The following is an 11,228-nucleotide window of genomic DNA, read 5'->3' as shown; positions in this document are numbered from 1 at the left end:
GATTCCGCGTACCAAGTTTTTGGCGCCGTTGCCGGAGATTGTTCGAGTTTGGACAACTGACGGTTCATCTTGTTGCTCATATTGGGTAACTTTCTTTTCGTTTTCTTTTCAAAAAGTTTTCAAAAATCTTTCAAAAAAATCTTTCAAAAAATTTCTCCTTTGTTTTCAAAAAAAAAAGAAAAAAAAATAAAAATGTTTTCAAAAATATATTTTTCTTCAAAATTTTTAAGAATGAATTCTAGTTTTTCATGAAGCATGTTGAAGCCTGGCTGGCTGTAAAGCCATGTCTAATTCTTCTGGATAGGGCATGTCAGGCGTGTCATGTCTATTTGAATTTTCGAAAAACTACTAACCTTTTTCAAAAACTATTTTCGAAAATCACTAACTCTTTTTCAAAAATTATTTTCGAAAATTATCTCCTCCTCTCATCCCCTTCTATTTATTTATTCATCTACTAACACTTTTCTTCATCTCACATCTCTGCTCCTATCATCACCTTTGTGTTTGGATTCTTCATTCTTCTTCACCCCTATTCCTTTTCTTCTTCTACTAACAATAAGGAACCTCTTTACTGTGACATAGAGGATTCCTCTTTTTTTTCCTTTTCTCTTCTCTTTCTTATGAGCAGGGACAAAGAAAAAGGCATTCTTGTTGAAGCTGATCCAGAACCTGAAAGGACTCTGAAGAGGAAATTAAGAGAAGCTAAATTACAACAATCCAGAGACAACCTTATTGAAAATTTCGAACAAGTAAAGGAGATGGCAGCCGAACCCAACAACAATAATGCAAGGAGAATGCTCGGTGACTTTACTGCACCTAATTCCAATTTACATGGAAGAAGCATCTCTATTCCTGCCATTGGAGGAAACAACTTTGAGCTGAAACCTCAGCTAGTTTCTCTGATGCAGCAGAACTGCAAGTTTCATGGACTTCCATCTGAAGATCCTTTTCAGTTTTTAACTGAATTCTTGCAGATCTGTGATACTGTTAAGACTAATGGAGTAGATCCGGAAGTCTACAGGCTCATGCTTTTCCCTTTTGCTGTAAGAGACAGAGCTAGAGTGTGGTTGGACTCTCAACCCAGAGATAGCCTGAACTCTTGGGATAAGCTGGTCACGGCTTTCTTAGCCAAGTTCTTTCCTCATCAAAAGCTGAGCAAGCTTAGAGTGGATGTTCAGACCTTCAGACAGAAGGAGGGTGAATCCCTCTATGAAGCTTGGGAAAGATACAAGCAGCTGACCAAAAAGTGTCCTTCTGACATGCTTTCAGAATGGACCATCCTGGATATATTCTATGATGGTTTATCTGAGCTATCAAAGATGTCATTGGATACTTCTGCAGATGGATCCATTCACCTAAAGAAAACGCCTTCAAAACCTCAAGAACTCATTGACATGGTTGCTAATAACCAGTTTATGTACACTTCTGAGAGGAATCCTGTAAGTAATGGGACGCCTATGAAGAAGAGAGTTCTTAAAATTGATACTCTGAATGCCATATTGGCTCAGAATAAAATATTGACTCAGCAAGTCAATATGATTTCTCAGAGTCTGAATGGAATGCAAGCTGCATCCAACAGTACTCAAGAGGCATCTTCTGAGGAAGAAGCTTATGATTCTGAAAACCCTGCAATAGCAGAGTTAAAATACATGGGTGAACCATATGGAAACACCTACAATCCATCATGGAGAAATCACCCAAATCTCTCATGGAAGGATCAAAAGCCTCAACAAGGCTTTAATAATGGTGGACGAAATAGGTTTAGCAATAGCAAGCCTTTTCCATCATCCACTCAGCAACAGACAGAGAATTCTGAGCAGAATCCATCTAGCTTAGCAAATTTAGTCTCTGATCTATCTAAGGCCACTGTGAGTTTCATGAATGAAACAAGGTCTTCTATTAGAAATTTGGAAGTACAAGTGGGCCAGCTGAGTAAAAAGATCACTGAAATCCCTCCTAGTACTCTCCCAAACAATACAGAAGAGAATCCAAAAGGAGAGTGCAAGGCCATTGAATTAATTACCATTGTTTTTAGTATGTTTTTAGTAGAATCTAGTTACTTTTAGGGATGTTTTCATCAGTTTTTATGTTAAATTCACATTTCTAGACTTTACTATGAGTTTGTGTGTTTTTCTATGATTTTAGGTATTTTCTGGCTGAAATTGAGGGACTTGAGCAAAAATCAGATTCAGAGGTTGAAGAAGGACTGCTGACGCTGTTGGATTCTGACCTCCCTGCACTCAAAATGGATTTTCTGGAGCTACAGAACTCAAAATGGCGCGCTTCCAATTGCGTTGGAAGGTAGACATCCAGGGCTTTCCAGAAATATATAATAGTCCATACTTTGCCCAAGTTTAGATGACGCAAACTGGCGTTCAACGCCAGCTCTCTGCTCAATTCTGGCGTCCAGCGCCAGAAACAAGTTGCAAAGTGGAGTTCAACGCCCAAAATGGCACAAAAGCTGGCGTTCAACTCCAAGAATGACCTCTCCACGTGTAGACTTCAAGCTCAGCCCTAGCACACACCAAGTGGGCCCCGAAAGTGGATTTATGCATCAATTACTTACTTCTGTAAACCCTAGTAGCTAGTTTATTATAAATAGGACCTTTTACTATTGTATTAGACATCTTTGGATTATCTTTTGATCTATTGATCGCGTTTGGGGGCTGGCCATTCGGCCATGCCTGGACCATTATTACTTATGTATTTTCAACGGTAGAGTTTCTGCACTCCATAGATTAAGGTGTGGAGCTCTGCTGTTCCTCAAAGATTAATGCAAAGTACTACTGTTTTCTATTCAATTCATCTTATTTCGCTTCTAAGATATTCATTCGCACTTCAACCTGAATGTGATGAACGTGACAATCATCATCATTCCTATGAACGCGTGCCTGACAACCACTTCCATTCTTCATTAGATTGAATGAGTATCTCTTAGATCTCTTAATCAGAATCTTCGTGGTATAAGCTAGATTGATGGCGGCATTCATGAGAGTCCGGAAAGTCTAAACCTTGTCCGTGGTATTCCGAGTAGGACTCTGGGATTGAATGACTGTGACGAACTCCAAACTCGCGAGTGCTGGGTGTAGTGACAGACGCAAAAGGATAGTAAATTCTATTCCAGTATGATCGAGAACCTCCAAGATGATTAGACATGCAGTGACAGCGCATCGGACCATTTTCACAGAGAGGAATAGGATGCAACCAACGACAAGGGTGATGCCTCCAGACGATTAGCCGTGCTGTGACTGAGCATTTGGACCATTTTTCCGAGAGGATTGAAAGTAGCCATTGGCACCGGTGACATCCTTACATAAAGCCAGCCATAGAAAGGAGTAAGACGGATTGGATGAAGACAGCAGGAAAGCAGAGGTTCAGAGGAATGAATGCATCTCCATAATCTCCATAGAAATTCTCACCAATGAATTACATAAGTATTTCTATCCTTTCTTCTCCGGTGGGAAAAACTTATCAAGAAACTCTCTTCTCAAGAAATCCCAATTAGTCACAATCTCATCCGGTAGCGAATAGAACCATGTCTTTGCTTGCGCTTCAAGAGAGAAAGGGAAGGCAAAAACCATGATAGCTACCTCATCGGCTCCATGCCTTCGAGTCGTATAACAAGCAACTTGAAAATATTTCAAATGTCGGATGGGGTCTTGACCTGGCAACCCATGATACTTAGGAAGTAGATTTATCAAGCTACTCTTCAACTCAAAGTTCAGATCAAGGTTAGGATACCTTGCTTGCAACGGTTGAAGTATGATATCCGGAGCTTTTTGCTCATGCAAAGTGATCCGGCATGGCTCCGCCATGTGTGGCTCACCTGTAGGATTCAAAGATGTATTAGTAGTGTCAACAGAAGAATAGGAAGTAGCAGACTCCAAGTCACTCTCAGTGACGTCTAGTGATTCGGTATTTTCCTCAAGAGAGGCCGAAGTACTAGGCGTATAGTCCAACCGCCGTCTAGCTTGCCGAGTGTGTAACAAAGTTCTTTCAATCTCGGGATCAAAATTGGCTAAGCTAGAATTCGGTTGAGACCGAGTCATCAAACTTGAAAGTCCTAGCACAAATGCAAAAGAAATATAAACTATAGCTAAGTATTGGAAGAAGTAAAATATCTAGAATATTCACATATTCACATAACCAATATCAAGGCAAATGTTGCAACCATTCCCTGGCAACGGTGCCAAAAATTTGACGGATGATTGTCCCTAAGGGTGTATTGGTAAAGATTTTCTTCAATAAAATTGCGTTGCAAGTATAGCTCTACCAACAACAATCCTCGGGTGTCAAATTTAGAAGAGGGATTTGGTTGTCACAAGTTAAACCCCAATAGAAATAACCAAAGTATTCAAACCTCGGGTCGTCTCACAAGGAATGGGCAAACATATGCTTCAACATTAGTTAGAAATCCGGGGTTGAGTTATGAGCATGAAAATAAATGGGAATCTTAACAAGCAAGTAATCTTAAATTGCAACAAACTAATTCAATTAACTAAGAAAAACATGAGTAATTCCAATGAATAAGTAACATTCCACTTAATTCTATTGTAAACCAAATAAGTAACTATAACTAAAGCAAATAATTGAGAAAGTTGGTTTTCAATTATGAATGATAAAAGCAACTCTTGGCTAGGCATGGAAATTGGGATCACCATCCTTGTCTAATAACCATATCTTGACAATTATAAGGAACCAAGCTCATTAAGTCTACCCTCAAAGTCTTAAGTACGTGATATCTACTCCTAGACTTGAAGTACATCAAATGGCTTTGATCACAACAACCCATAAGTCCCAACCTACCTACTAATTAGATTAGTAGTGGGTTGGCGTCAATGAGTATCAAATTGACCACCAAGGGTTCCCAAATCATCAAATCCATTAGACCCAATGACTCAAGTTTACCCAATTCCCTTGACCTAGGCCAAGAGTAAAGAAGACTACTCCATAATCAGAGTAAACAATTCATCGAACACATGGTAAGCATTAACAAAAGAAATGTTCAAAATAGCAATTAAATTGGAATCTACAAATACCCACTAACAATTATCAACATACAATCATCAAAACAACAAGACTAAACATAGAAATTATCAATGTAACATCAACAAGTCAAGAATCACAACATTCATGAAATGGGTATAAAATGACAAGTAACAAGGATTCATAAACTATCACAAGATATAAGCAAAATTATAGCACGGAATTCAAATTGAATAATTAAAACTAGCAATTAACAAGATCCAATTCATAAATCAACAAGGGAAGATCAAATTAAAACTAGATCTAGAGAAGAACAAGGGTTTCTCTCTCTAGAATCACCCAAGAACCAAAAACTAGCTAAAAATTATGTCCTAGTGTAAAATGATTGATCTCCCCTTTCCCCTAGCATCCTTGGGTCTTTTCCATGTAGAAACAGCTTGGAATTGGGCCTCATGAGCCTCAGAAATCGCCAGGCACGATTTCCTTTAATGAGGTCACGTGCAGCTTCCCACGCGTGCGCGCCATGCGTGCGTGCGCGCCGATTGCTTTTGCGATCCACGCGTGCGCGCCAAGCGTGCGTGCGTGTCGATAGGAATCTTCTGATCCGTACGGATGCGTCCATCCTTGCGCGCCGCTTCCAACCAACCTCATCCACGCGTGCGCGTAGAGTGCGCGGGCGCGCCGATGCTGCTTTTTCCAAGATCTTAATTCTTCATGTTCCTCTCTTTTTGCACATGATTTCTCCCTCTCTTCTAAGTCATTCCTACCCTATAACTCCTGAAATTACTCAACAAATACATCACGGCATCGAATGGCAATAGAAGAGGATTAGAATATGGCAATTTTAAGGCAAAATAAGCATGTTTTCCATCATGGAGCAATATTGGGAAGTGAACACAAAACCATGCATTTCTTGCGAATAAGTGTGAGAATTGTTGATAAAATCCCCCAAAATAAGCACAAGATAAACCACAAAATCGGGGTTTATCAGGATCCCATATCTTATTTTCGCACCCGTCTTCTTATTGATCTTCATGAATTTTCAGTTCGGGCGGTTGACAAGTATAATAAGCAGAATTCTCTCTAGCATACCAGGCCTTCTTCCTAGAACCATGTAAAGTAACATTCATCCAATCATAATCCCTATACTTTGAAGCTTTGACCTTGATGAGTCTAATTCCAAACTTCCAACCACTACACAACTCCTTCTTACCCTTAGTTCCACAAATTGCTCTAAGTTGTCCATCCATTTCAATCAAGCCATATTCGAGTGAGAAGGTAAAGCTTAAAGGTAAGAGTTTTACCCACTTGAATGGTGTGTTGGATGGTGGCTTAGAGAGGGAAACCTCCCCACACTTAGACAATGCAAGGTCGATTTTTTTATGCTCTTCTATGAATATTTCCACCTTTTGACAACTTCTTTCATTTTCTTCATGCTTGTTGACTCCTTCCGATTCCTCCTCATCATCAATCAAATCAAACTTCGGAGGTTGTGTGAAATATACCTTCATCTTAACTTCACTTTTGCTGGAAGAGTCTTCAATGAGATCACCGACAAGATTTGGTGTCGAGTTGTCTTCAATAGTTTCAATTTCATGCCCATGGGAGAGGGTTCAATTATTGATAGGAAATCATTGATGATTGAGTCCATCTCTTGATTAACCTTCTCATATTCTTCAATCTTGATATGCTCCGGATGTTGTTGAGACATCCATGGTGGTTTCGCATCTCCTAGATCTTCAACCACTTCTTCCTTTTCTTCAATGACCCTAGGCTTCTCCAATTGTTCCAATACAAAGCTTGATTCTTCCTTCTTTTCCACCGAATTTTCCAATTTCTCTTTCATACTTTGCTCTTCTTTTGATTGTTCACATGTGGCCATGGAAGCACTTTGAGTGTTCAAATATTGGTAGGCTAAAGTGTGCACTACCTTAGTCAGATTGGTCACAAACTCTAGGGTGTTCCTTTGCATATCCGCTTGGCCTTGAAGTAGCAAGGTGAAAGAATCATTCATTGGGGCTTGGAGTGGATAGGAAGGTTCATTATTTTGGAGGAAGGGATCATAATGAGAAGGTGGTTCTTCATAATAAGGGTATGGAGATGGTGAGCATGGAGGTGGTTCTTCATAGTGGTTATGATAAGGTTGTGGTGGTTCCAAAGGTTCTTACACATAATGGTCATAATGATGTGGCATGGGTGATTGGTCATATGGTAGATATGGGTCACAAAAAGGTGCTTGGCAAAGATGGGCTTGTGAGCATGGTTGATAGTCATGTTAAGGGCAAGGTCCACAAGCATATGGTGGTGGTGCTTGATTATCACAAAAAGAGTCACCATAGCCATTAAATTGGCATGTATTAGGATGGTGGTTATACCTATAAGTGTCCGGAGGTTGTTGCCAATAGGAGTGATCAATTCCTTGAGACTCCTCCCATCTTGGAGTGTTCCATCCTTGGTACATGTTATCATTAAAGTCCACATTTTCTACAACATAGTGAGAACCAAACTCATAGCCAAGAGGGTGAGAATTTATAAGGGAAAAGCAAAATAAAACTAACAAAAACTAGTAAACAAGCAAAAGACAAATCTATTCACACTATTCACATATATACAATAACCAATAACATAACACCATTGCATGTTCATCCCCGGCAATGGCGCCATTTTGATGAGCAAGACTTTTGACGGTTTAGAATTTCACAAATGAAGTCTCGTTGCAATATAGTTTCTAAACCAACAATAGTCCTTTCATACAAAAGATTGTTTGTCACTAGTAAAAACCCCTATATTTATAAACCGAAGTATTGAACCTCAGGTCGTTCTTCCTAGGAATTGCAATGAAGTGTCTTGTTATTGGTTATGAGGTATGTTTGGGGTTTGTGAGATTTTTGACAAGAAATATAAATGGCAATGAAAGTAAACTAATGACTAAAAGGGCTCTTGGCAAGATATGAGAACTAGAAGTCTTATCCTAGTTATCTTCCTCAATTGTGACCACAAATTGTTCATTTCTACCACTTAGTTAACCTCTAACCATGGAGGAAAGTCAAGTGGATGAATTAACTTTATTCCACAAATCCTAGCCAACTCCCAAGGGAAAGACTAGCGTTAGTGGTATCCAAATCAATTAGCAACTTCTAATTATCGATCAATAAAGGAATTAGATAACTCAAGCGTCACTAATTACTCCACCTAGACCAAGAGGGATAAAAATCTATACTAAAATCTAACCAAGCATTTCATCCAACACTTGGAAGACACTAAAGAAAAGCAAAGTAAATTGGCCTCAACAAATGAATCTAACAACAATTATTGCAAGGAATTAATAACAACAATCAAAAGGAACACAATTATCATGAATTACCTCAAATTGCATTAAAAGAAAATAAAATGAACAAAAGTAGATCTATAAACAAACTGGAAGGAAATATAACAAAAAATAGAAGAATGAGAAATGTAACAACAAAGAATTAAGAAGAAGAAGTAGAAGAGAACATGAATTAAAACCTAGATCTAAGAACTAAACCTAATCCTAATCCTAATCCTAGAGAGAAGTTAGAGCTTCTCTCTCTAAAACTAAAACTAAACTAGCCTAATGTGTGTGTATGAATCTCTACATTCCTTCCTTTTCATTCCTTGGTCTATTTTAGCCTTTTCCCACCAAAAACTCAGCTCCAAATGGGCTGGAAACCCTCCAAAAATCGCTAGGCACGTGTTCCTCTTTAAAAATCACGTGCGACCTTGGTCGCGTACGTGCACAGCGCGCGTACGCGCCCCTAGGACATTTCGCAATCCGCGCGGATGCGCACAGTGCGCGCGCGTCCATGGGCTTTTTCAAATCTTTGGCTTTTCATGATTTCTCCACTTTGTATGCTTTCCTTTCACTCCTTCGATCCCTTCCTAGCCCCTTTTCAACCTGAAATCACTAGCAAATACATCAAGGCATCTAGTGGAAATCAAAGGTGAATCAGAATTATCAAATTAAAGGTCTAAAAAGCATATTTTCACATCTAAGCACAAGTACGGAGATAATCACAAAATCATGCTATTTCATTGAATAAATGTGAGAAAAGGTTATTAAAATGCTCTAAATTTAACACAAGATAAACCCTACAAAGGGGGTTTATCAAGTACATCACAGGTCCAAGAGAGTACCTAGGCTAATTGGGATACATGACATGAAATCTCGTTAGTCATGGATAATTGAGGTCTCTGTGGCATTAACGCTAGAATAGAGAGCATCATTCTCCGATCTAAAAGATCTGACCTTATCTGTGACATTTTGAGTAGGATCATAAGAGATTGAATTGCATAAGCTTCACCCTCGTTCAAATTGGATGACCATTAGCACTGGTGTGTGATATGGATCAGAGGAGATTAATGACCGCTAGCCTCGGCTTTAATCACTTACAGCCTTGCAATTTAATGAATCACTCATTGTTAAAGTAGTCAGTAAGAAGTGTTAATCCAGAAGAATAAGCATCTCCAAGGCCTTAACTTATTCCCCATCATTGTTTCTACACTAATTCAGTATTGTTTTCTTTATTGTTTTATTTTATGCGCCTACAACAACAATTACCTTTTCTATTCACCTGACTAAGATCTGCAAGATAACCACAACTTGCTCACTCCAACAATCCTCCTAGGATGGACCCTCACTCACCTGAGGTATTACTTGGACGACCCGGTGCACTTGTCGGTTCAGTTGTGCGAGTTCTAATTTCATGCACCAGGTAGGTGGTGGCGATGGGATCACACGAAGGATAGGTTGGTGAAGGCTATGAGACAGCGGTGACTAGTATTAGTGTGGAAATCCCTTAAGTTAGATTTTCCAATTTATGGTTTAATTTTATATACTTCTTATAAGCTTGAATTTTGGATTGACGTGAAGTTCTAGGATTGTCTTTGGCTTTTCAGAACCTTACATCTTATCTATTGGGCACTGTTACCACACTGAGAACCTCCGGTTCTCGTACCATATATTGTTGTCGTTTTTCAGATGCAGGTCGCAACCCACCTCGGTGAGTTTGCAGACGTGGTGACAGAGCGGAGGATTATTCAGCTTGGTTTTGTATTTTATTTTGCTATTAGTTCTCTCACTTTTGAATTATTGTATTTTGATGCTTTAGAGGCTTTATTTTCTAAAAATTTTGAGAGATAGGATGTTTCTCTTTTTTTAAACTTCAAAACTCTGTTGTATTTCAGTTTGAGCTGGCTGGCCTAAACTCCACAGACTGTGATTAGTTCCCTTTTATATATCATACCTATATATATCTCTTGTTTACTTTATTTATTACCTTGTATATCTTGGATCTATCTACAAGGTTTATATATTATGCTTTGTACCTTTCGTTCTAACGTATTCAGTTATTGTGTGTGAACGTTTCGTGTTTCGCGCTTCGTATCTCTATTCTATGAGTCTTTGATCCTTTATTTCTTTTATCGGGCTTCTAGTCATACTAATTCTTGATATATATTATTGTATGGAGATTTAGAACTATTGTGATGTATTATCCCCTTTGCTTCACGGCTATAGGGTGAAGCTTAGTGTGATAGGGTGTTAAAATTGGCATAGTAAAGCATGATAAATTTCAGTCCCAAATCCAAAATTGTGGTTGTCGAGTATAGTCATAATTGTTGCAAACTCCATAACTGCCCATTCATTTTCAAAAACCCCAAACACAACTTATTCAATCAGTTTCACCAGAGTTTTAGAAATCAACTACTCAATAATAGAAACAGTCACACATTCAACCACAACAGAAAATTATTTACATCACAGGCATTCATTCATTTGCATTAATCCCCTAAACTTGTCCGGTATTCAAAGTTTAAAGCATATTTAATTAACCCCTAACTCGGCTAATCAAATTCACAGCAATTAAAATGCAATAAACCCCTCTTTTGTTTATTTTTTTAATTCATAGCAGTGACAAAAACCTTGATGATTTCTGAGACAACAGTGACATCAAGGATCACAGCAATAACTAATCTGACAAAAATTAGAATTAACATGAAATGGATGCTAGGCGAAATTAGAATAAAGTATATGGTGAAGGAGGCAAATCGAGTTTAGTCTCACCATGAAGAACAATCTCAATAACTATAGCACTCGCGATGACAGCAACAACAACATATCTGACATGATTTGGAACTAAAGTGAAATGGATATTAAGCAAAATTAGAACATAGTTGGTAATGGAGTATTACAGTAAATTAAAACAGAATCAAATAATCTCACC

The 11,228-nt window shown here is 38.5% G+C and overlaps 1 pseudogene; it reads right to left on the bottom strand.

The window, feature by feature from the left end:
* The window catches only part of LOC107639474, a 70,401-nt pseudogene extending 63,904 nt beyond the window's left edge, over positions 1–6,497 (bottom strand).

The sequence above is a fragment of the Arachis ipaensis genome, chromosome B04, assembly GCF_000816755.2.
Source record: "Arachis ipaensis cultivar K30076 chromosome B04, Araip1.1, whole genome shotgun sequence".
NCBI classification, from domain to species: Eukaryota; Viridiplantae; Streptophyta; class Magnoliopsida; order Fabales; family Fabaceae; genus Arachis; species Arachis ipaensis.
The sequence above is the reverse complement of the archived record's forward strand: the minus strand, read 5'-3'. Positions and strand labels throughout refer to the sequence as shown.